General features: G+C 33.5%; 1 long non-coding RNA gene across 1 annotated transcript; it reads right to left on the bottom strand.

The window, feature by feature from the left end:
* Positions 1-14340: 14340 nt before the first annotated feature.
* On the bottom strand, positions 14341-18912 carry LOC130629033 (uncharacterized). Its single transcript, XR_008981892.1, has 2 exons — positions 18478-18912; positions 14341-18342 (listed from the first exon to the last, which is right to left on the bottom strand). It is a non-coding gene; the product is annotated as an uncharacterized LOC130629033 (long non-coding RNA).
* Between the last annotated feature and the right edge of the window lie 3737 nt (positions 18913-22649).

Below are 22649 nucleotides of genomic sequence, written 5' to 3'. Positions count from 1 at the left end.
GTCGTTTGCTATTTTTCTTCCTATTCCTTCAAACCTTTTTCGTTTTTCACCTCCCTTCTCAAGGTTTTTGTAGTTATTTCTTGAAACTTGGGACGCCACTTACGCAGCATTTTCTCGTAACCATCATGTATATTAGCAGACTCACAATTTCAATTGTCAATTGCGTATTCAACAATTCTCCTTTGTAAAAAAGCTTACCAGAAGTTGAGCGATTCTGTCAAAGTTCGACTTGGCCGAACCAATATAGAGGGCCAACATCTGGATAAAAAAATTAACTTGCAATAAAGGATTACTGAGAGGAAGGAATTGTATTGGAAGAAATTTCTACAGGAGTGTACAAGAAAATCAGGTGAAGGTAAAGACAGACATCAAAATTGCTTAACTGAGACATAATTTTAAATTGCTCCCTGAACGTTCAATCATACTTTCTGAAAACTATCACACAATAATTTGGACCCTCGATAACCTGAACTACCAGTAACTCGGACGGCTTTAAATTCTCCCTAAACGTTTGCTAATACTTTCGTATAAATGTCATTCGATAACTCAAAACGCCAATATCTAGAACTGTTCTTAAATTCCTCCTGAACGTTCGGTAATACTTTCTCAAAATATCAGTCGATATTTCGATATTGCAGAATTTTCGAAAGTGCAGCATTGTGGTACAGTATGATAATGGAGAAGATGAAATCATAATGGATACAGTGGAAAGGAAAAGAGAATACAGCGAACATGGGGACTAAGACGAATTGGAAGCCATAAAAATTCAGTTAAATGTAGATGACTTTGTTGAGAAGAGAAGAATAGAATACGAATAAAAAAGTTTAATAATGTTTTTACTGTCTTTTTAAAAAAGATCCGTATTTTTAATGCCGAACTTATTGCAGGACGGAGCTAACTAGAAGGCAGTGTTTTTTCAAATTTCAATTTAAGGTGCTGTTCAAGGGCGGCGCTAATTAAAGGGAGGCGCTTATTGAAGGGCGGCGCTAATTGCAGGGCGACGCTAATTAAAGGCCGGCGCTTATAAGAGAAATTAAGGTATGTACCTCGAGCAAAAGCTTGAGCGCGGGAATGTTTATGATGGTTGTATCCGTGGATTTTTTACCACGCTAACGACGATATTCGGGATATGTCTGACCAGCGACCCCGTGGATTATTCTATCAGGCAAAAGACTAATATGTAAACATTACACGGTCACTTCTTCTTGTAAGTACCTTAAAAAAATTATGTAAGTCATAACAAACTCTGTTCAAAATCTGTATATTACGAAATATTTGTTATAGTACTACAAATATGACTGAAACCCTGAAATAATAATTGGGAAAACTGAATCTCGAGTTGGGAAGCGGGAGGTACCAGCATTAGATCGTACTAATACTAGCAGCGACAGAAGAAATTGTAAAGTATGGGTGTTTTGGTCTTCAGAAATCTTTATTCTCTTGTTTTCCGAAGTTAAACGGTAAAAAACTGGTTTAAAGATTATTTTATGGACATTCTTGACTTGTGGATCGACAAAAGACGTACAGCAGCACTATTTCGACATGAAAAGCACCAAAGAAAAGTCTTAAGTCCAGTTGATAACGAGTAAACTCTGACGTGTTCACTTCGGAGGGTGCATCATTAAGACAACTTTCTGACTGCGTGTGGAACACCACATTCAATATTCGGAACTGTCATATAATGCCTTAGGAGGCCCTAGAGTGTCATCTAGCTATTGCAAAGAGGGAAAAGAAAGCCGTCTAAAAATGCAAAAATGGTTGCTATGGGCGTTGTTATGCACTTATATTTGCGGTTAGTTGGAAAAAGTGCCAGAATGCGCAATAAAAACCGAAATTTGTCATAAGCACTACTTGCCACGGTATTCTAAGATGAATTCCTTCAGAAAACAGGTAAAGGAGAATTCTTGAAATTTAGACATTTTTTCTAGGGGAACCGCCAAAAGACACCTTTCAAAAGGTCGCCTGTGAGATTACCAGAAGCAGATTTAATTTACTTCAAAAATGACAAGCTATTGATATTTTTAAAATTTTTAAAAATAGAAACAACGAAATTTAACCGCATGCGATAACATTAGTCATAAATGAGCCGCCTTCCTGCGGCCGAAGCCATAAACTTACGATGCTGGAGTACAACGAATAATTCGAATAATCTTAGTATAAAAATCTTTAAAATATCTCAGTCTGCTCCAAATTCATTCTTCTCGTTGTATCACAAGAAAAGACCATCAATAAAATGTTCTTATCTACAATGTTCTTGTAATAATTCAAGAAAGGTGTATTTTGTGTCCTATACCAAAACACAGGGCTTTATATTAACCTGTTGAACCGGGGTTTTGGTGAACATTACAAAACGCTTTTGAGTACGCACGAATGCAAAAAACCTCTATGATATTAATATGAGTAACTCCAATATAACAAGGAAGATCGTTGATATAAAATTCGCGATACTGCCCCCGATATACCGAACATCTAGGTTAGAATATAAATTCCGTTCTTTTTCCTTAAAAAACCATTATAAAAATCCGCTTTGCAATAAACTGTCGATTTTGCGAACTCTTCTTGTGTCTGTCCAGATTCGTTTCGTAAAATATAAGAAAGAAGTAAGAATGCAAACCTTGTTTCGAAGGGCATCAATACAGAATATTTAAGTTCGGCTTTAAAAGTTTGAAATAAGCTTGTGACCAAAAAACATGGGTATTGGTGTGCGCTCTCCTTTGTTGTGTTTTTACACCTTTGGTACCCAGCCCCCTTGAGGGACGGTACATTGTGCGTTGGTTTCTTGAAGATAACAGTCACGTTTTAGAGAAATATCTATTCGTTTAAATCTGTTAAAAGTAGAAATATATAAGTTGTTTTTAATCCTATTCGGTCCGCGGTTTTTCGAACATACTATGACCGGGGGGGGGGGGGGGGGGCGGATTCCGCCCCCCCCCCCCCCCCCCCCCCTCAATAACTTTCCATAGGATTGTTCAAATTGAATCAAACTTGGCACACTTATAGTACGTAATAAAAGGAACAAAATGGCGGCAATAAATTTTTGCTTGCGTCAGCACATTTCTGTGACGTCATCAGAAGCTTGAAAATTGCTAAAAATGCCACTATCTGCTTAAAATATAATTACTTTTGTTCCAGAGCGAATTTTTACATTCTCTTTGAAGTTTCTGAAATTTTTACATGGATCGAATAAAAAATTGCCAAAAATTGACCGAAAATCCGTTTTTTCCCGATTTTCGGGTAAAATCCGACAAAATCGGGAAATCGGATTAGTCACGTGTCAAAATTATTCAAAGTGATTCTTCTTAACGAAACAAAGTTGTGTTGCAAGTTTCAAGTTCTAAGGATAATCCTAACAGGAGTTATTATATTTTCCCCATTATAAGGATTTCATAGAGATTTTAGGGGTAGTTTCGAGTAATGGCCAATATCAAAGCCTCTGAATGGTATGGGACCTAAAAATTTAGCATGCAGGTGTCTAATAGATAAATGTTGAAACTCAGTAAGTATCATAGCCATATAAGGAAGCAATCAGGAGTTATTAAAAAAAAACCGTCAGGTGGGGCGGAATCCGCCCCCCCCCCGGACCGAATAGGGTTAAGAAAAAAAATATATATTATATTACACATAGAACAGTATTTTGTGTAAAAGTCAGTTAACTAATTGTTTATGTTTATGTTGCGGAGATGATGATTTGAAATTATGCATCTTATATTATGTATAAGGATTAGTGTTATTGCTATTACGAATATTGATCGATTAATATGCGTAATTTTAGAGTTTATCACAATCCCTGTAAAATAAACACGAAACTTTTCATTATGCTAAGAAGGAAATGTGTTATGTTAATTTTGTGCGTTACACTTTATTACCGTTTCAGTTTTGCTGTAACAAGTCTTTAAACTTGTACTCGCCAAAAAACTTCAGAAATTTAAACCATAGAATAAAATGTCTTGTTGTTACATTTTTTATGTTATATTTTTGGGAAAAAAATATCCTTTTTCCATTATATACTGTTTTTATTAGAACAGTGTTATAAAAACAACAAGGTTAAGAGGCATCTCCTGAAATGTTACTGACTTTTTTTTCTTAAAAACGCACAAAATTGATGGGAATACATTTTTTATAACAGAAATTTTCGCAGAATGGCTAGTTTCCGTGGCCTTTTTCAGTGATGACCGTAAAAAGCCTTTTCGTGTAAATCAAAAGTCCTATTACTGCAGTAAAAATTAAAATAATGACTTAAAAATTGGTATGCTATATGTCTAGACTAATTTGATGAAATTGACATAAACAGATTCCACTTTTTTGTTAGTTCATGATTTTAAGAATTTAACCCTTTTCAGAGACGCTGAAAACTCAATTTGACATCATATAAATTTTGACAAAAATGCTTGTTTAGAAAATAGATAAAAGCATTTCTTATGAGAGAAATCAGTTAAATAGACTCTACATAACTCGTCTTCTAGGTTTGGCGCATAATCCAGGGAAACTGGAAGTCCACAGTAACGGTGCAATGTCTGCATGTTTAACATAAAATTATGCTTGTCAAAATAGGTCAGACACTGGAATTTACAGACAACTTTCTAATTAGCGAACAGGAAAGAATTGCTGCATCAGCATAGCACTTTACTACTTTTTACATCCCTCCACCTTAGTGCTTTTTGGTGACCATAAAAGAATTATATTGGTATTTTTAGTTCATACTCCTAAGTTTCATTATATATTTTTGTTGTTTAAATAAAATAAGACATTTACCTCTTTTTGAGCATTTTTGAATAAACTGACTATGGGTTCTAGGTAACCCATAGTCAGTTGTAAAGCTTTAAAAAGCTTCAGGTAAAGCTTTCTAGAAAACCGAGTGGTAAGGCTTTCTAGAAAACCTTTGTACCTGTCAATTTGGTGCAGGCAAACGTGACTATCTAAACAGCAGAAATATCTAACTAGTGCTAAATACTAAATATAACAAAGACATCTGCTAACTAGAGAGTGGACTGTAGATGGCCCCAAATTCAAAAACAATAAAAACCATACAGGCAAAAAATAATTTCTGATACATAAACCATGAACACAATCTCTTCACAATATTATTGTTTTGTTATCAAAAGGATGACCTTAGAAACAAGTGCTTCATCAGACGTATCGAACTTTTTTGTGATACTGCTTTCTGTTCGGGTGATGAAATCGATAAATAATTGAATAAAGGCTATCAGACATCGCGTTAGAAGTCGATCCATGAGTTACCTTTAAATAATTATGTTTAATTGTTTTGTTGTAGGTTATGTTTAACGGATTTAGTTCTAACAGAATTAGCGTCCTCCCTGAAAGGAAATTGAATAGGGAAGAGAAAATTAAAAATTATATATTGTAGATGAATTAAACCTGTAAAAGTGAGGTATTGATTGTACGAGCCCTGGCTTAGATTTTGTAATTTTTTGACCAAAAAACATTGAACAAAGGGAACGAGCTGTGTTAATCACCATTTTGTATAAAGTTATAGCGCATGTGCAGTTCACATAATTAAGATATGAAAACCATTTGAAATCTCATTCCTGGTAAATCTTTTGTCGCGTCCATGTAAAGGATATCTGTCCTCCCTTGCAGTAAAACAAAACAAGAAAGAGATTCTAAATAAAAAGCATGAAGGCTACACATCTTCGCGCGGTTAGGTAATACTGTAAGCCCTCCGCGAGAACATTTGCACTTTGTTAAGAATTTTGAGATATCATGTTGGTTAGAACAATTTTTAGGGAGGCAGTCATGGTGCATAAAATTGTGTCGGACCTTTTGTTGTTTTCATTTGTCTGTATTATAATTTTCTTGTTTTTTTTTTTGTGCTATATTTGTGTTAAATTCTTGTTTCTATTTTACTTAGGCTGTTGAGAGCGCGGGAATTATCACCAGCTGCGTTTCCGCTCTGAGTGAAGGAGTCATTAGCTGAAACAATGGGTTTTAGTGGGGCATTTAATTGTTTTCGTAAATAAGAGCAAATCACGTTTTATATAATACACGAGGAACACTTTTAATTGCAACCCAGTCCTGAAGAGTTATAGCCGTTTAAATATGTGGCAGTTTTCGCACCATTTTCACCCAAGTTTTTCTCTAATAATTCTGCCATTTATTAGCTATCAGCTAAAATTTAAAAACTTGGAATCTGTTTCCAATATACTGTGTTTTTCCTACACAGGATAGCCACGTGTATCAGAACATAGCACATTATCCGAAGACAATTTTAACTTAAAAACTTTTGCTTTCTTTTTTGAGAAGGCTGGATATAGTCTGCGGTAACTTGTAGCCGTCAAGTAAGCGCTAGCGGCTATGATATAGGCAACAAATCCTGGGGATGAGGATATCACACGGCTTATATTAAAGGGAGGAGGGATGTTCTTGGTAAGAAGGCTTGCACGATTTTGTGAGGATACTTTACTGTTACATAACATATAAGTTTGTACGTACTTAATTTCTTTTTTTTCTCTTTAAGTGGAGGGCGGAAATGCAATTGGGCGAGATTATTAAAGATAAACATTTTTAACAAAGATAGCATCTTACAAATGACAGGTACAGTGTGCTCTTTATATCTGAGAGGTGTATAGAAAGTTTAAGACTGAAATAGGAAGCAAAAGTATTTGTCCAAAATAGATGGCTACAGATCATTGTATTTGCATCATTCTTTACCCGTTGCAGTAACAATATTTTTACACAACTTTTAATCTGTGAAATCTTAACCTCCCTATTCGTCCTAGGCGATGCCTCAGTAGTTACTAGGTGAAGACAGAGTGTGTGGCAGATTTTTCTTATCCAATAATCTTTTCCACGCGTATGGTCATTTTATTCATTTACAATTTAACATCAATTTAATTGATTATTAACGGAATTATTAACTACTTTCTGCTGAACAGTTGTAATCACACCAATATAACCATCTATATAATAATGCGCCAGTTCTGTGTGTCTGTAACAGGCAAAGTGGATATGATCATTTTCCTTTGATCTTACCGAAATTTTCTTTGAAGTAACCGAAAAATGCATGTCTAATATGTTAAATTTTCTGACGTTACGGCGCGACGTCAATAACACTACTTTAACGTCAATACCCTATATTAAATTAATGAAGCCATTACAGTGCACTTAAAACTTTAAGGCCAAATAACTTGGAAACGAGGTGGTGACGCCAATGATTTTTCACCGCGTAGGTAACTAGGGGGCACCTAGGACCAATTTGGCTAATTTTCCAAAACCTGGTTCCCCAATCCGTTTAGGAATGGACCGGTTGATGACGTCATCAAAAAACCTTTAAACCTTAATATCTCCGCAACCGTTTGTAAAAAGTACATAATCCTATACATTTTCTTGATCAGCGTTTCAAGATCTATACGATGAAGGCAACAGGTATACAAATTTCTAAGAAAAAAAAATTCAGTTTGGACGGGGCCATTGCTGACGTCAGCAAAATTTTTAAACCCTTATATCTCATTAACCGCTCATCAAAAGCACATGATCATATACATTTTCTTGAACAGCGCTTTAAGCTCTCCACAATAGAGGCAACGTGAAAACAAAATTCTAAATTTATTTTAGTAGATGGGTTGCTGACGTCATCAAGATTTTTATCCTGCCTGAGTGGATTTTTCCACGGGCCTTATCGACTAGTCTATATTATAATACCCGTATACGTCTGTCCGTCTGTCTGTCACGCAAAATGGTAGCTTAGCTGCGCAAGTAGCGAGACACACGCAATGCGGTATAAAAAGGACAAGCGGGCCCGTGGATTTTTCCACGGGCTAACGACTAGTCTCTATAATAATACGCTAATTCCGTGTGTCTGTCTGTCACTTTTGCAAAGTGGATTACATTCTTCAAAATTTTCTTTAACAAATTCTTTAAAACATCGCCTATAAAATTGTTCTGTAATTTACCAAACTTTACCGATAAAATAGTATTGACGTCAAAGGAAAGTTAATTAAGATTAGTGAAGCCATTTAAATGCACTTAAAACTTTGAGGCTAAATAACTTGGAAACGAGGTGGTGACGTCAATGTTTTTTCACCGCGTGGGTAACTAGGGACCACCTGGGACCAATTTGGGTAATTTTCCAAACCTGGGTCCCCAAATCCATTTCGAAATGAACGGGTTTAAGACGTCATCAAAAAACCTTTAAACCTCAATATTTCCGTAACCGTTGGTCAAAAGTACATGATCCTATACATTTTCTTGATCAGCGTTTCAAGATCTATACGAGGGAGGCAACAGGTACATGAATTTCTGAAAAAAAATTTTTTGTGTTTTCACGGGCCTTTGCTGACGTCAGCACAATTTTTAAACACTTATATCTCTCTTTGCGTTCCTCGAAAACATATTATCCTACACATTATTTTGATCAGCGTGATTCAACCTCTACACATTACTAACTATAAAATAATAAAATAAATTTCTCTAACTTTTTTGGGATCTTCACTGCTGACGTCAGCAAAACATCTAAAACAACCTATTTTTCTATTGCCCATCTGCCTAAGTGGATTTCTCCACGGGCCTTATCGACTAGTCTCTATAATAATACGCTAGGTGTGTCTGTGTGTCTGTGACAGGCAAAGTGGATGTCTTCATTTTCCTTTGATGTTGCCGAAAAATGCATGTCTAATATGTTAAATTTTCTGACGTTACGACGCGACGAAAATAACACTACTTTAACGTCAATATCCTATATTAAATTAATAAAGCCATTACAGTGCACCTAAAACTTTGAGGCCAAATAACTTGGAAACGAGGTGGTGACGTCAATGATTTTTCACCGCGTGGGTAACTAGGGACCAACTAGGACCAATTTGGGTAATTTTCCCAACCCTGGCTCCCCGAATCCGTTTCGGAATGGACGGGTTGATGACGTCATCGAAAAACCTTCAAATCCTAATATCTCTGCAACCGTTTGTCAAAAATACGCGATCCTATACATTTTCTTGATAAGCGTTTCAAGACCTATACGATGAAGGCAACAGGTGTAAAAACTTCTTAAAATAATTTTTTTGCATATTGTTCGTTTTTGCTGACGTCAGCAAAATTTTTAAACCTTTATATCTCCTTAGGTGTTTGTCCAAAACAAATGTTCCTATACATTATTTTAATCAGCTATTGAAGCTCTACACAATAGGGGCAACAAATAAACAAATTTCCAAGAAAAAATATTTTGTCTCTTGACAGATCCTAGCTGACGTCATCATAATTTAAATAACGGTTCATTTTTACTGTTATCCTGTCTAAGTAGATTTTTCCACGGGCTTTATTGACTAGTCTCTTAATAATACGCTAAGTGTGTCTGTGTGTCTGTGACAGGCAAAGTGGATGTCTTCATTTTCCTTTGACGTTGCCGAAAAATACATGTCTAATATGTTAAATTTTCTGACGTTACGACGCGACGAAAAAAACACTACTTTAACGTCAATATCCTATATTAAATTAATGAAGCCATTACTGTGCACCTAAAACTTTGAGGGCAAATAACTTGGAAACGAGGTGGTGACTTCAATGATTTTTCACTGCGTGGGTAACTAGGGACCACCTAGGACCAATTTGGGTAATTTTCCCAAACCTGGGTCCCCAAATCCGTTTCGGAATGGACGGGTTAATTACGTCATCAAAAATCTTTAAACCCTAATATCTCTGCAACCGTTTACCAAAAGTACATGATCCTATACATTTTCTTAATCAGTGCTTCAAGATTTATATGATGAAGGCAACAGGTATACGAATTTCTTAAAAAAAATTTTGGGTTTTGACGGTTCATTGCTGACGTCAGCAAAATTTTTCAAACCTTATATCTCCTTAGGCGTTTGTCGAAAACATATGATCCTATACATTATTTTGATCAGCGTTTTAACCTCTACACATTACAGGCAACGAATAAACTAAACTTCGCCAATTTTTTTTGTACCTGCACTGCTGACGTCAGCAAAAAATCTAGAAAAACCTATTTTCCATTGTCCCTCTGCCTAAGTGGATTACTCCACGGGCCTTATCGACTAGTCTCTATAATAATAGCCGCATTTCTTCTGTCTTTTTATGCGCGAAAAAAAATCCTGCAACGGAAACGAGAGATGCGATATCTTTTTAAAAAAGGATCAACCCGTGAATTTTTCCACGGGCTACTGACTAACTGATTTATAACTGATTAAAATTAAAAAGACTGTTTTATAATTAAAGTTGCAGCGATTCTGCTCCCTCATACTAGAATTAAATTAAAGGCAGTTGATGGAGAAATTTGCCGTTAAAATTTGAAGGAACTTAGAAGTTATTTGATGCAGATTTTGCGCTTTTTTGCCCCTAATCGTATTAGTAAATGTTGACCAGAAATGACAAACGCAAGTTGTTCTTAAAAAAGAACAATAATTGACTTCCCGCGTATTTTGGCCCTGATTCCGTTTCCGCTAATCCGAGAAGGAAGATCATAACTGAATCAAAAATCTTGTAGGTTCAAACCCCACTTGAATTCTTTAAAATTTCGTTGTCCCATTATTCTTTTCACCTGCTATACAACTCATAATTAAAGTACTCATTTGCGTAATCAAAGATACTTTTCGCACTCTCGAAAACAAACATTCAATGCTTGTTTTATGTAACTCTTCATAACACTTGGCCTGCTATAAGAGTTTAAACCCGTGCTGTTCTGACATCTGCTGTGGCTCAGCGGTAAAGCTGCAGTTTCGTAATTGATACATCATGGGTTCAAACCCCATTAACGTCATACTTATTTATTACAAATTGAATACAATTGGAACAATATTTATCACTTACAAACATTTTAACAGTGTGTCGCAGTAGCGCAGTGGGTAGCGCGATTGATTCATGGCGGCGAAGCCGTGGTTTGCGACACAGAAGTGGTTGAAGCTTAAGGTATACTGTGCCCTAGCCCGTAAACACCACAAGTAATGGTGAACGTTCCATGTGGGTTGGGTAGTATAAGTAGAAATATAGAAATTATAGTTAGAACTGTCCCTGCCTTGTGCGAGCGAGCCGTGCGCAGCCGTGCCGTTGTAACGTGGTCGAGGTCGTCGTGAAGCGGGACGTGACAGTAACGACACGGTAAGCGGTGGACAAAGAGAGGAAGGTGAGGAATCAGAAGTTAGGTAAGTGAATTTCTCTTTCTTACCAGTAGCTTTTTTTTAATATTTTCTAACTGAAATTTTTCCAGAATATTTTTTAGATTTCTTTTTAGATTTCTTTTCTAGATTTTTTTTCAGGTTGTTCTTTTCATTGCGTTAGGTTATACTGTACAAATGCAGCAACTAGCAACTATTATTGTAGGTTCTAGTGAGGAGCCATGTGCTTGTTTGTTGTATATTGGTTTGTTTGTTGTTTATTTGTTTATTTACCTGTTTATTTGCTTTTCTTAGCTTTAAACAATGGCAGAAAAGTCAAATTAGCAGAAAATTGCACTTAAAAATCAAAAACATTGATAAAAATCATAAAATAAGGCATTTATAGCCATCTACCAGGAAAATTATATCAAAACCAATGAAATTAAGTAATGAAAGGGAGAAAATAAACAACAACCATTTAGAAAAAAAATCTAAATCTCGAAAATGCAAAATTGTAATGTAAAGAACAACAACAAAACAAATCAATCAAGAAACAACGATCAGCAACAATCTTGTTAAATAATAAATAGGAATTAAAAACAAATACTACGCCATAAATAAACAAACACAAAAACACAAAGAAAAAAGATCCGTCGTAGTTGTATTCACCATGACTGCTTTTCTAACAAATAGTTTCATGTAACTACAATGTTTTTTAATGTGCATATTCTCAAGTTTTCTCTAAAAATGGATATTCAAAACCGCGCGCAGATGTAATAGCCTTATACCCTTCTTACATCGATGATATTTTTTTATTTATATTGTTCAAAGTAAATACACGTTCACTCAACGCAACCATAGTGTAATGGTTACTAACTAAGGGTAACACTGAAGTGGTCCCGGTTCGATCCCCAGGCAAATCAACTTTTCTCTTAAAATCTTAATTTGTCGTATACAGACTAGCGTATTGTTTTACGAATGTGGTAGCACAATGTGTACAAAGGAACATAAGCACTTAACTAGTGATTGAACTGATTTTGTGTCGCGTAAGGTTGGTAAAGAAACCAATTTAAAAGAAAGGTTACTAATCTGCACACAAGTGTCAAAAACAGAAACCGACATTGCGTTGCCAATGGAATAATTCAACTGAGTGGGATTTGAACCCACATCAAAGTATATACTTTGCTCTACCGTTGAGCTATCAGTTGTGAGAAAAGTAAGCACCTTAACCTTTTCAACTGGATAAACGAGAGAAAATATGCACCTCAACTTGCAGACACAAACAATAGAAAACAATTGTCACTTAACTCTGTATGGGTTTAACTTATCGCAAATATGTATATGCGAAAAATAAACTTTTTCTGTAAACTTTTTAACGCCATGTAACTTTCAAAATTGTTGCTGAATGATTCCAAAACGCTCTTAACTGTCATGATAATCCTTTTTAAAGGAAACCTTCTACGAATTTGATCAGCATTAGTTCAAAATTCTGTACACTTATTTTGTGAGTAGCTACTAACGACGTCTCTAGAGCACTGATAGATTTCTTGAAAATATTTGTGTGGAACTAAAAAAATATATATAAAAATAATTATTATATTATAAATACGTAAGGTCTTCTTTTTGTAACTCATTTAGTTAAAAATTCAATCTATAAACAAGAACAAAAACAACAACGAGGGATGAAAAATATAAATGACTTCTTTTTTTAATTTACCTATCATGTCTTTTTTCAAACTCTTGTACATATGGGTTTAATTCCTAGTCAATATTGATTAGAAAAAATAGGGAAAAATTGGAAAAAGTTTCTTAAAAATGGTATGTTAATGAAAACAAAAATTATTTTGTTCTTTTATTGCTTTGGAAGAAACAATCGTTTCTGTGTAATACATGTAAAACTTTTCATTACCTGTGTATGTTCGTCATATGAACATTTGTAATTCTCATTGAAATGTCTTTTTTATTCTTTAGATTAGACGAGTTTAGATGAAACAACCAAATAGATGTTTTCTGTAATATGTACAGCTTAGCTACAAAGAAGTAAACATCAGCGTAAAAGAAATTAATTATATGTCTTTGTACAAAATAATTATTTGAAGGAATATTGGCCGTTTTGAAGATTTGTGAATATTGTAACTGTTAATTAAGGCATATGGGAAGGTTCTATAAATTCTAACTTTTTACCTAAGTCTACTACGGTATTAATAGTGTTTAATTAGGTACATATATAAGCAACAGTGTTATTTCAGGGTTATTGCAGAGGTGGGGAATGGGAGCATAAAGATGTTCTTATGTCAATAACAAACTGTAAGTCTGAATTTGACAGCAAGGATGAATATTGTTTGTTATTGGTAATATAAAGATAAAAAACGTAAGAAAGATACTAGATTATTATACCTATGTGACCATATTGTGTTTCAATTGTTTCATCAGACCATTAGCATGTTTTTCTTATGTGCCATTGCACTAAACAAAAAATCTAGCAAATTTAAGATTTAATAATATTACTACTTAGCCGTTCAGTCATTGTCATTGAATTATAAAAAATTTAGTATGTCATTAACAAGCAAGTTTAATCTAGGCTTCGTTTTAACAGCTACAGGTGCCTTCAAGGGGGAAATGATCGATGATGAATAATAATTATTGTAGAAACAGAGTTAATATTTTATTTAAAATCATTACGTATTAACTAAACAATTAACGACTGTTTTTTAATTTGTAACTATGAACATAAGGCATGTCGTCAAAGTGGATTGCACAAAAAGATAAACATAGTGTATGTTCAGGTTGAGATACAAAATTGCAACGTTACAACTCCATTTTAGAACCAATCAATCTAACTCATATTCAGGCTCCATTTTTACGTTAAATGAAAAAGCCTAATCAGAATCTGTCCAACTAAGTATTAACTTAAAATGATTGCATTCACTGCCCAGCTGTAACTGTCAAAACGTAGCCTAGAATAAACTTGCTTTTTGTGACATGATAAAAAATAATTATTTGTGGAAACGAAATTTTTGTTGTACTTAAGATTTCAACGTCCTGTAAAAATCAATATTTACGTAAAAAATTTGCGATTTGTATTGAACGTAAGGTATATGTTAGAAGTGAAATGCAAAATACACTGGTGGTAGATATGCCTGTAAAGTAAAACGATATCTGTTCTCAAAACCGAGTTGAGACTAAAAATCAAATGTCACATATATTTAAATTTGATTTCTTGTAAAATTCTGCGACTTAAAGATTTTCCTTAATTTAAATACTATGAAACTAGCTGTTTCCCGTGGAAGAATCCACTGTATTCCATTTAATTTATGTAGCAGATATATGTCCATCAAAAAACATAAGCAGTGCGCATCTTACATCAGCATTATTATATAAATGACCAAAAAAATTAAAGGTGTCCAACAACTGCAGTATTTATGTGACATTTAAAATCTAAATCTACTAAAATTACTTGCTCTGACCATCTGACAAATGCGAAAATTATTCGGAAAGAAGTTTCCAAAAGCATTTCAACATACATCTCACCCATAAAATTTAAATCACTTAAAACGCCACATATATACAAAAAAGCTGATCAATGTCAAACACAAATCTCTCTCATTGTATATGTTAAAATCAGTTAGTTCATTGCAAACCCTGCCAAAGGTTGACACACAATGTGAAAAATAAACAATAAATTGTGCCTCTGACAGAATTTTTTATCTAAGGTGTAAAAAAAGGGATTTGCAAGGACAAATTATAATGCAATAAAACATTATTTGATATATTGCATACAGTCCCTCCTCACCAAACTTTAGACAAAATGCCAACAAAATAACGGTGTTTAAACCTAAAATTAATAAAGTCCTTTTAGCAATTTGCATGCTGTTTTACCATCAATAAAGTAAACAAAATTTCAAATCTCACATAGTATTCTGTCACAAATTTTCATAAAATATATATATCAGTCATAATGAGTCATGTTAAACAACAGCAATCAATCTGTATATAAGTTCATTTTATGTCAATTTTTGCACCAATTTTGCAACACAAAATACAAATTCTAAATAATACTAAAATCTCTTATTTTGGTCCTTCGCATACCGACGGTCTCCCACAAAAGTTTAATCAAAATGTAAAAAATGAGAGGTAACGACAAAATCAAAGTTTGCAAAATTTAACTATTTCAGTACATATATCTACTGCATATGCCCTCTAAAACAATATTTTAATCCAAAATGCCAAAGAAAAACAGTTTGCAACAAAAATCAGTTATTTCGATAATATTGCATACACTCTTTCCTCACAAAAGCTTCACAAACTGTAAAAAAAAGAATGGTTGTAGGGAGTGCTTCTGATTCAACAAAAAAAGTTTTTGTAACATATTGCATCTAGCCCTTACCCATTAAATCTTACACAAAATTTCCAAAACTATATACGATTTAGAACACATCAAATTTAAATCGAGAAGGATCAGTCATTTCGATATATTGCACGGAGTCCTCCCCAGTAAGAATTTATACAAAATATAGAAAAACAAAGCTTGCAAGGTGTAAAATTGAATTCTTCTTCTGTGTATATATATATGGTCCTTCCTCGCAAAATTAACATAAAATGTCAAAAAGGTTCAGATATAACATCTAACACAACAAAAATCAGTTCTATCAGTATATGTCATGCCATTGTCTTCCACCAAATGTTCCCCTTAAAGTTTCACAGACACAGCCTGTAAATTAAAAACAACTAAGATCAGGTATTTTGGTCTATTTCATACCATTCTGTTCCAAATAACTTATAAAATGTAAAAATTGAGTGGTAAAACAGAAATGTCAAAAAGAAGAAAAAAATAGCTTACAAAGAGTATAAAATTGAAATCAACAAAGTAGCTCTTTTGGTGTATTAAATATAAGCCATACGCACAAAAGTTTACACTAATTGTAAGAAAATGGTTGTGTTTAGTAATTCTAAATTAAGAAAAGTCAGTTCTTTTAGCATGCTAATTAAGGTTTTTGCCCACAATTTGAAACAAATTAAATTTACATTTTAAAAATAAGTAATTTCTGAACTTTATTTTCAGAATATTTGGAGGAAAAGAACTTCGCAAACCAAAAAAAACCCAGGAAAATGTTTAAAATTTTCAGGGTTAATAACGTTTTAAATTTGTTTTGTGGGAATATATATATACTGGGAATCTTTAGTTTAAAGCTAGCATTAGCTAGCTACAGCAGCTAATAGCTAGTCACTTAAATATAAACTGGAGACTTAGCTAGGTATAAAGAACATGGCTACATATATATATATATATATTCCTAGCTAGCTAGCTACTAGTTGTTGGTGGTGGTTGGCTTTTTATGATGCTAGCTATAAAACATGTCTGGCAACAATAATATAATCAAAACTGAAAATAAAACATGAAAAAACCTTACAGAACCTTGCTATGATTAATTTATAAAACCATGCTCTTCTTCAAATGTTTTTTTAAAGACTTATTTTGAATGAAAGAGTAGAGAATACTCAAAAAGAACAGCCATCTTTTTCGTAAACACAATTTCCGTTTTATGCTAGGAACTTCATTTAACAGTCCGTATGCTTTGTAAATATCTAATACCGTTTCATATGTAGCGATACCTATATATATATATGCTAACATAGAGTTTTTTGGCATAAGGGTATATATATTTATATCGTTATTAGCAGCGGGTTATATATTTACACCTTATGTGCGATTTCTATGCAGTACATTTCTAATTTTTTTAGTTAAATTTTAGCGTACGGCCACGTCATAAGAAAGTGACCCGTGATTTCCGTGTCGTGGACTCACAGTTTTGCTCACGCAAGGGAATTAATATATAAGACTAGCTGAATACCCGTGGGGGAATCCACTGAATCTCTCATTAAACCGATGTAAGGGATACCAAACAAAAACGTACAACACAGTAATATGAATTTTTAAAAGTCACAATTTGTATTATTCTAGTTTATAACCACTAGAACAAAACGTCCAAAAAAATAAATATGTGCAGCAATAAAAAAATAACAATAAAAGAGAAAAAAACCCTGGGATTGAAGTTGCTCACAATCTGCGTTATATTTGTACCCGCTGAAACAGAACGCTTAAAAATATAAGCATGTCCAGCAACAAATAAAAATGCAAAAAGTTTAACAAAATCGAAGGTGGCTAACAAATCTGTTAAAACTATATACTTGCTTTGCCATACCCGAAATATAAAAGGGAAAATGGTATACCAGACATTAGAAAAAATCGATAAGTCACACAAATAAGGTTATTGCAAAGTTTCCACAACGTACAGATTCTAATGCATCATACCAAATTAGCTAGTCTATTGCATATAGCAACCTTCCCAATGCGCAAACGTGCAGTGCATGATAACAATGCAGTGTTTTCGAATTGAAGAATCGAATATTATTTTAAACGGTAACGTAACAGATGTAAACATTGATTTAACTTTGTTTACATTAAGGTTTATTATAACGACATCAACCACTTCGTAGCGTTAAAAACAGTAACAACAAAAAAATACTTTCAACATTTTATATAAAATCTTATCTATTATATACACGCTGTATTTTATAAGAATAGTGTTTTTTTCGTTTCCGCCTTCATGTTCTTAGCTTTCCCTGGTGTACTTGCCCATTGTTTTGGAGAGAAAGAGGTTCAGTCATACAAATTTTTAATATTAAAAGAAACAACCAAGCTTAGACATATTCTTACGATATTCTGACCAATTGTTTAGAGTATATTCTTACAATAAATGTTAAATATGTTCAGGCTAAAGACAAAACATATTTAACTTCATATTAAGGGGAAAGTTTAGCTGGAAGCGTGTAAACGGCTTCAAAACGTCGCTTTACATTTTAGATTCTTATAAAAATTGTGTCAAAAGAAAACGCATTTAAGCTCAAGACGCAACAAGGAACTAAAAATTTAAAGGAAAAGCTGAGCTCTGAAAGTTAAAACGGTTAAAAAAAACGTTACACACCTAAACTTATCTCTTTACCAGATAAACTAAACAACACACCTGCCTTTCTTTGGCTTTCTCAGTTAGCTAGCGTCTGTGGATAAAAGACCAATCAGTTTTTTACTTCGATTATTAAACTTCGCTTCATCCCAAAGAAAACAAATTGAAAATGTATAGCTAGCTACAATTGTCTGATACATTTCCAATCAGTTCTCTTTTTGACGTTTTATCATCGTACGTTTTTCTTCTTTATAACAAATATTTCTGGCAACAACATAAACTTTTTTTATTCTCGCTCGACATCAACAGTCGCTCTACAATGACAACAGTTTTGTTCTTTACTTCTTAGATTCGAATTATCATTCGAATTCGATAGTTTTTTTAAAAGAAAGCAACTTCGGTCCCAGAACACAAAAAAGATAGAAGAAACAAATAAGCGTTAATCTAACCTCGTGATGAGTAAACCTTGTTTGAAATAACTTTTTTCAGGATTGCTTTGAAAAAGAGACAACTTTCTTCGCTTCGGTTTTCATTTTTCAGTTAATAAACTTTGTTTCCGTGAGATACGGCGCGCACATGGTAAACCGGGGGTAAAATTTAATTATTCTATCCCAAACGACCAGCGGGGCTTTTACAACAAAAAAACAAATAAAACCATTTGAAATTAAAATAAAATTTAGTTTTAATGAGTAAGGAAAAAGAGTTTTATTTTAAAAAAAAAATAAGAAAAGAGAATTAAATATTTATATAGTAACCCCCTGATTTGCGTTTTCTTTAACTTGGTAAATTTTAGCGTAACGCCACGTCGTAAGAAAGTGACCTGTGATTTGTGTGACGTGGCCTCACCGTGCGCACACACACACAAGGCGTATTAATATATAGATAGTAAAATTTACTCGGATGTGTTCTTAGATATAGTCCAATGATAATTTATAAGGCAAAATTACTTTTCTACAAATAATTGATAGGAGTGCTTTACCATATTATAATATCAAAAGTTAATCAGAACACAAGGAAAAAATGTGCAAATATAAAAAATTTAAAAAATAATTTCTTAAGGAAAACCATACTTACCTAGAATACTGTTATAATAGTCATATAAATCGCTGAAAACATCAAGTATTGATAGTACTGGCATCGTTTGTTACAACCATGTCTGAAACAATAATACTGAATTAAGAAAAAATAGAATGTAATATAATAAATAACTAATATAATTTAGGTTAGAAGAATTTGTTAAATCAAGAAAAATAGATGTAAATATCTACGATAGAAATAAATTTGCTATGTAGTTTGGTCCGAAAACTACAGGTATACTAATTCTACAATGCGGTCAAGAATAAAACAAAAGTTTTTTACATAATACAAGCAGGCAAGCTCAACACCATGTAGATATACGTCAAAATAATAACTTATTCGTTTACGTAAATTACAGAAGACAAAAAGTGTGTTCTACACCATAACAACAGAAAATGAGCTAAAATTCTTCTTTGTCCTTTCGGAAGCAACTTATAACAAAAGTAATTAATTGAGGAAGCTAGTATCTAAGGCTGTCTGCCACTTTTTATATGCGTACATAAAGGATACCGTTTCACATGAAGGGGTTGTCACATCATGAGTTACAAAGATCATCGTGATCTTTATTTCCTCATTGTCTGACTATGGATGCAACTACAACTGAAATTTTCTACATTATTGTCCAATGATCGAAATTTATATTGATATTATGGACCATATCGAATTTTATACAGAATTGTATAGATCACTACATTCTTGGATCATAAAAACAAAAAAGCAATATAAGTTAAATCCAGCGTTATAACAAGGTATATAAAACTGTCGTGCAGTTAGCCAATAACAGTGCTCAATAAACATACAAGTTTAGAGCTTATTAGTAAAGGAAGTAAAAATTAACTTGACATTGGTTCGGTACTCCGAGATTCGTGTTATACACTCATCAGCCAAATTATACAAGTGAAAAAGTCTTTTTCACTTGTATAATTTGGCTGATGAGTGTATAACACGAAACTCGGAGTACCGAACCAATGTCAAGTTAATTTTTACTTCCTTTACTAACAAGGTATATATATTATCTTCATTGTCAATTACAACGATACGATACAAGCACAGATATTATAATTTATGCAGTATTAGGTTTTTAAAAAAAATAAGAAAAAGATACTAATAAGCTTCTCTGGTGGAAACGCTCATAGAACTCCGTTTCATGTACCCACTGCACTATAAGATGACGTATTTTTTTACATAGAATTTTAAGATGTATGTTCCAAACAAACGATTTTAAATAGTTTATTAACAAACACGCATCTCGACTTAAAATCTTGCTGACATATTTCCCACAATAACGAAAGCACATTTATGGTACCTCCATGTTAAAGCAACTGTATCAATAACACTAGTACTTTGATGGTAGCCAAATAGCTTTTTCGGGCTAAAGATGCGCGAATTACCGATGCTGGGCACAAGCTTGATACACAAGAATTTGAGGTCCACTATATGGGCCACTATAAGGGCTAATCCGTTCATTTCTACAGGGCCAGTAACCGTTTAATAAGTATCCAATCAATCTTTTTTATCTATAAGAAAGTTGGCAAACATAAAGTTGGCATATCTTGGTTAATTTTAGGCAAAGCATAGGATAGCTAATATTTTACATCCACGTACACATTGGCTGAGTAAAAAACGCTACAGATCGAATGGCCGTTATTTACGAAATGCGCATATTAAAAAACAATCCACGCTACGAGCGATTAATACCTAATAATACCTAATAATACGGACAAAAATGGAGAAAACAAGGTATCGCTTAATATTCTTGCCTATCAGATAGCTTGAAATGCTAAGCCAACAAACAGAGTCGAAAAATTATTGTTTGAAAGTGCGGAAACTAAATACGTTTTGGAGCAAGAGAAACTGATGCGATGTGTAGTTTGATTAAAGGAACTGTACAGACATTTTTCAAATATTTTTTATCTAGACTTAATGACTAAAAAACGGGTAAAAATGTTTGAGCAACTTCTGGGATGAAATTTGACACAACCTTTGATTTGTTTAAAAAAAAACAATGTGAATTTTTATGGTTTTTTTTCGCAGCAGGACATCTGCAGAGAAAAAATAAGCAACTATTTGAGAGCAACTCCAATTCTCGCTCTTATTGTTCGCACGAAACTAGGTGCCAGCAGAGGGGAGGGGAAGGGAGGGGGTATCCCTTACAATCCTATGCAGGCTGTCTTGCCGAATCGGGGGTTAAATCAGACGTGAACATTATTAATTTGCACTAGTAGCTTTTTCGTTTCACATACATTAACATACAATTTATAAAGTACGATATATTATTCGGCATATTTCACCCCTCATCATTCAGCTTTCACACATCTATTATTTTTGTCTTCTCTTCAACGTTTAGTCTAAATTGATAAAAGTAAACAGATCAAGAACAGCCCATGGAACGAAAAACGAGGATGAACTTAAAAAATAAGTATTAAGAAACTATTCGACACAGTTAAAAAATATTTTCAAATCACTAAATTACTTGGCTGTGTTGAACTTTTTATGATAAACGTTCAACACACACGTTCGCTCCATTACCTGAAACACAATGCAGAAAGAACAGTTAAAAAATTAGCATTCTAGGAGAAGTCAAATAAAAAAACATTTTGCTTACCTTAACTCGCTTCAGAACACGCTTGAGCTTAAACCAGATGTCAAATCTTTTCATCAATGTTCAAACAACAGCTTAGCATCCACTGACACATCATCACCTAAAGGTAATATTTAAAACAAGACTTTATACATGCTTTTAGGTAAAATAAATTTGTAGCATATCGTTAAGGTACTTCCTAAACAACAGTTTCAACAACGATTCTAAGAAAGCAGGGATTATAAATCATCTGATAACATTAGTCCTATGTTTTGACATTTCTGATCAAAAGAGATAATCACCATCCCCAAAATTTGGCAGGAAAAGACATAGATAGGTCATACAAGGTAAGGCTAGGTAACGCTGGGTAGCCTAATTTATCATCTGTTTAAAACATGGTGGCACTTATTATAACAACTCAATTCTCCCATTGCAGTCCAGCTGTAGGGCGGTTTTTGTCCAATTTTTTGAACGTGTAATAAACGCAAACTATCATCTAAAGGTTAAATTCTTCCAATAACGTTGTCTTTAGATAAAATTCTATGTTATAAACAAACATTGCTGCGCCTCTCACCATTTCCACTCTGGTTCTGGGATACGCCCTTCTTTCCAGCGTAAATGGGAAAAAACGTCCAACAGTAAATTAATAAATACATATCAAGTATGACAAATGACAACAATATATTGCTTTATACATCGGATTATACATCGGAAATCATTTTCTAAATTTTTTTTTTGCTTATTTTGATAATTTTCAAATTAGAATATACATGGCTAGGGAAAATAATACTTTCTTCATATATTGGGTACACGCTGATTTAACAGGACTTGATGCCTTAAATCGAATGTAATTCTCAAGACTGGATCCTCAAGATGAGAAGCCTTTGTAGTTAGCAAAGGATATTTTTAATTTATAGTATAATCCGCAGCAAAAACATAGTACCGTGCGTTATAGTAAAAATA

The sequence above is a fragment of the Hydractinia symbiolongicarpus genome, chromosome 15, assembly GCF_029227915.1.
Source record: "Hydractinia symbiolongicarpus strain clone_291-10 chromosome 15, HSymV2.1, whole genome shotgun sequence".
NCBI classification, from domain to species: domain Eukaryota; kingdom Metazoa; phylum Cnidaria; class Hydrozoa; order Anthoathecata; family Hydractiniidae; genus Hydractinia; species Hydractinia symbiolongicarpus.
This window is presented reverse-complemented; position numbering and strand designations above follow the sequence as displayed.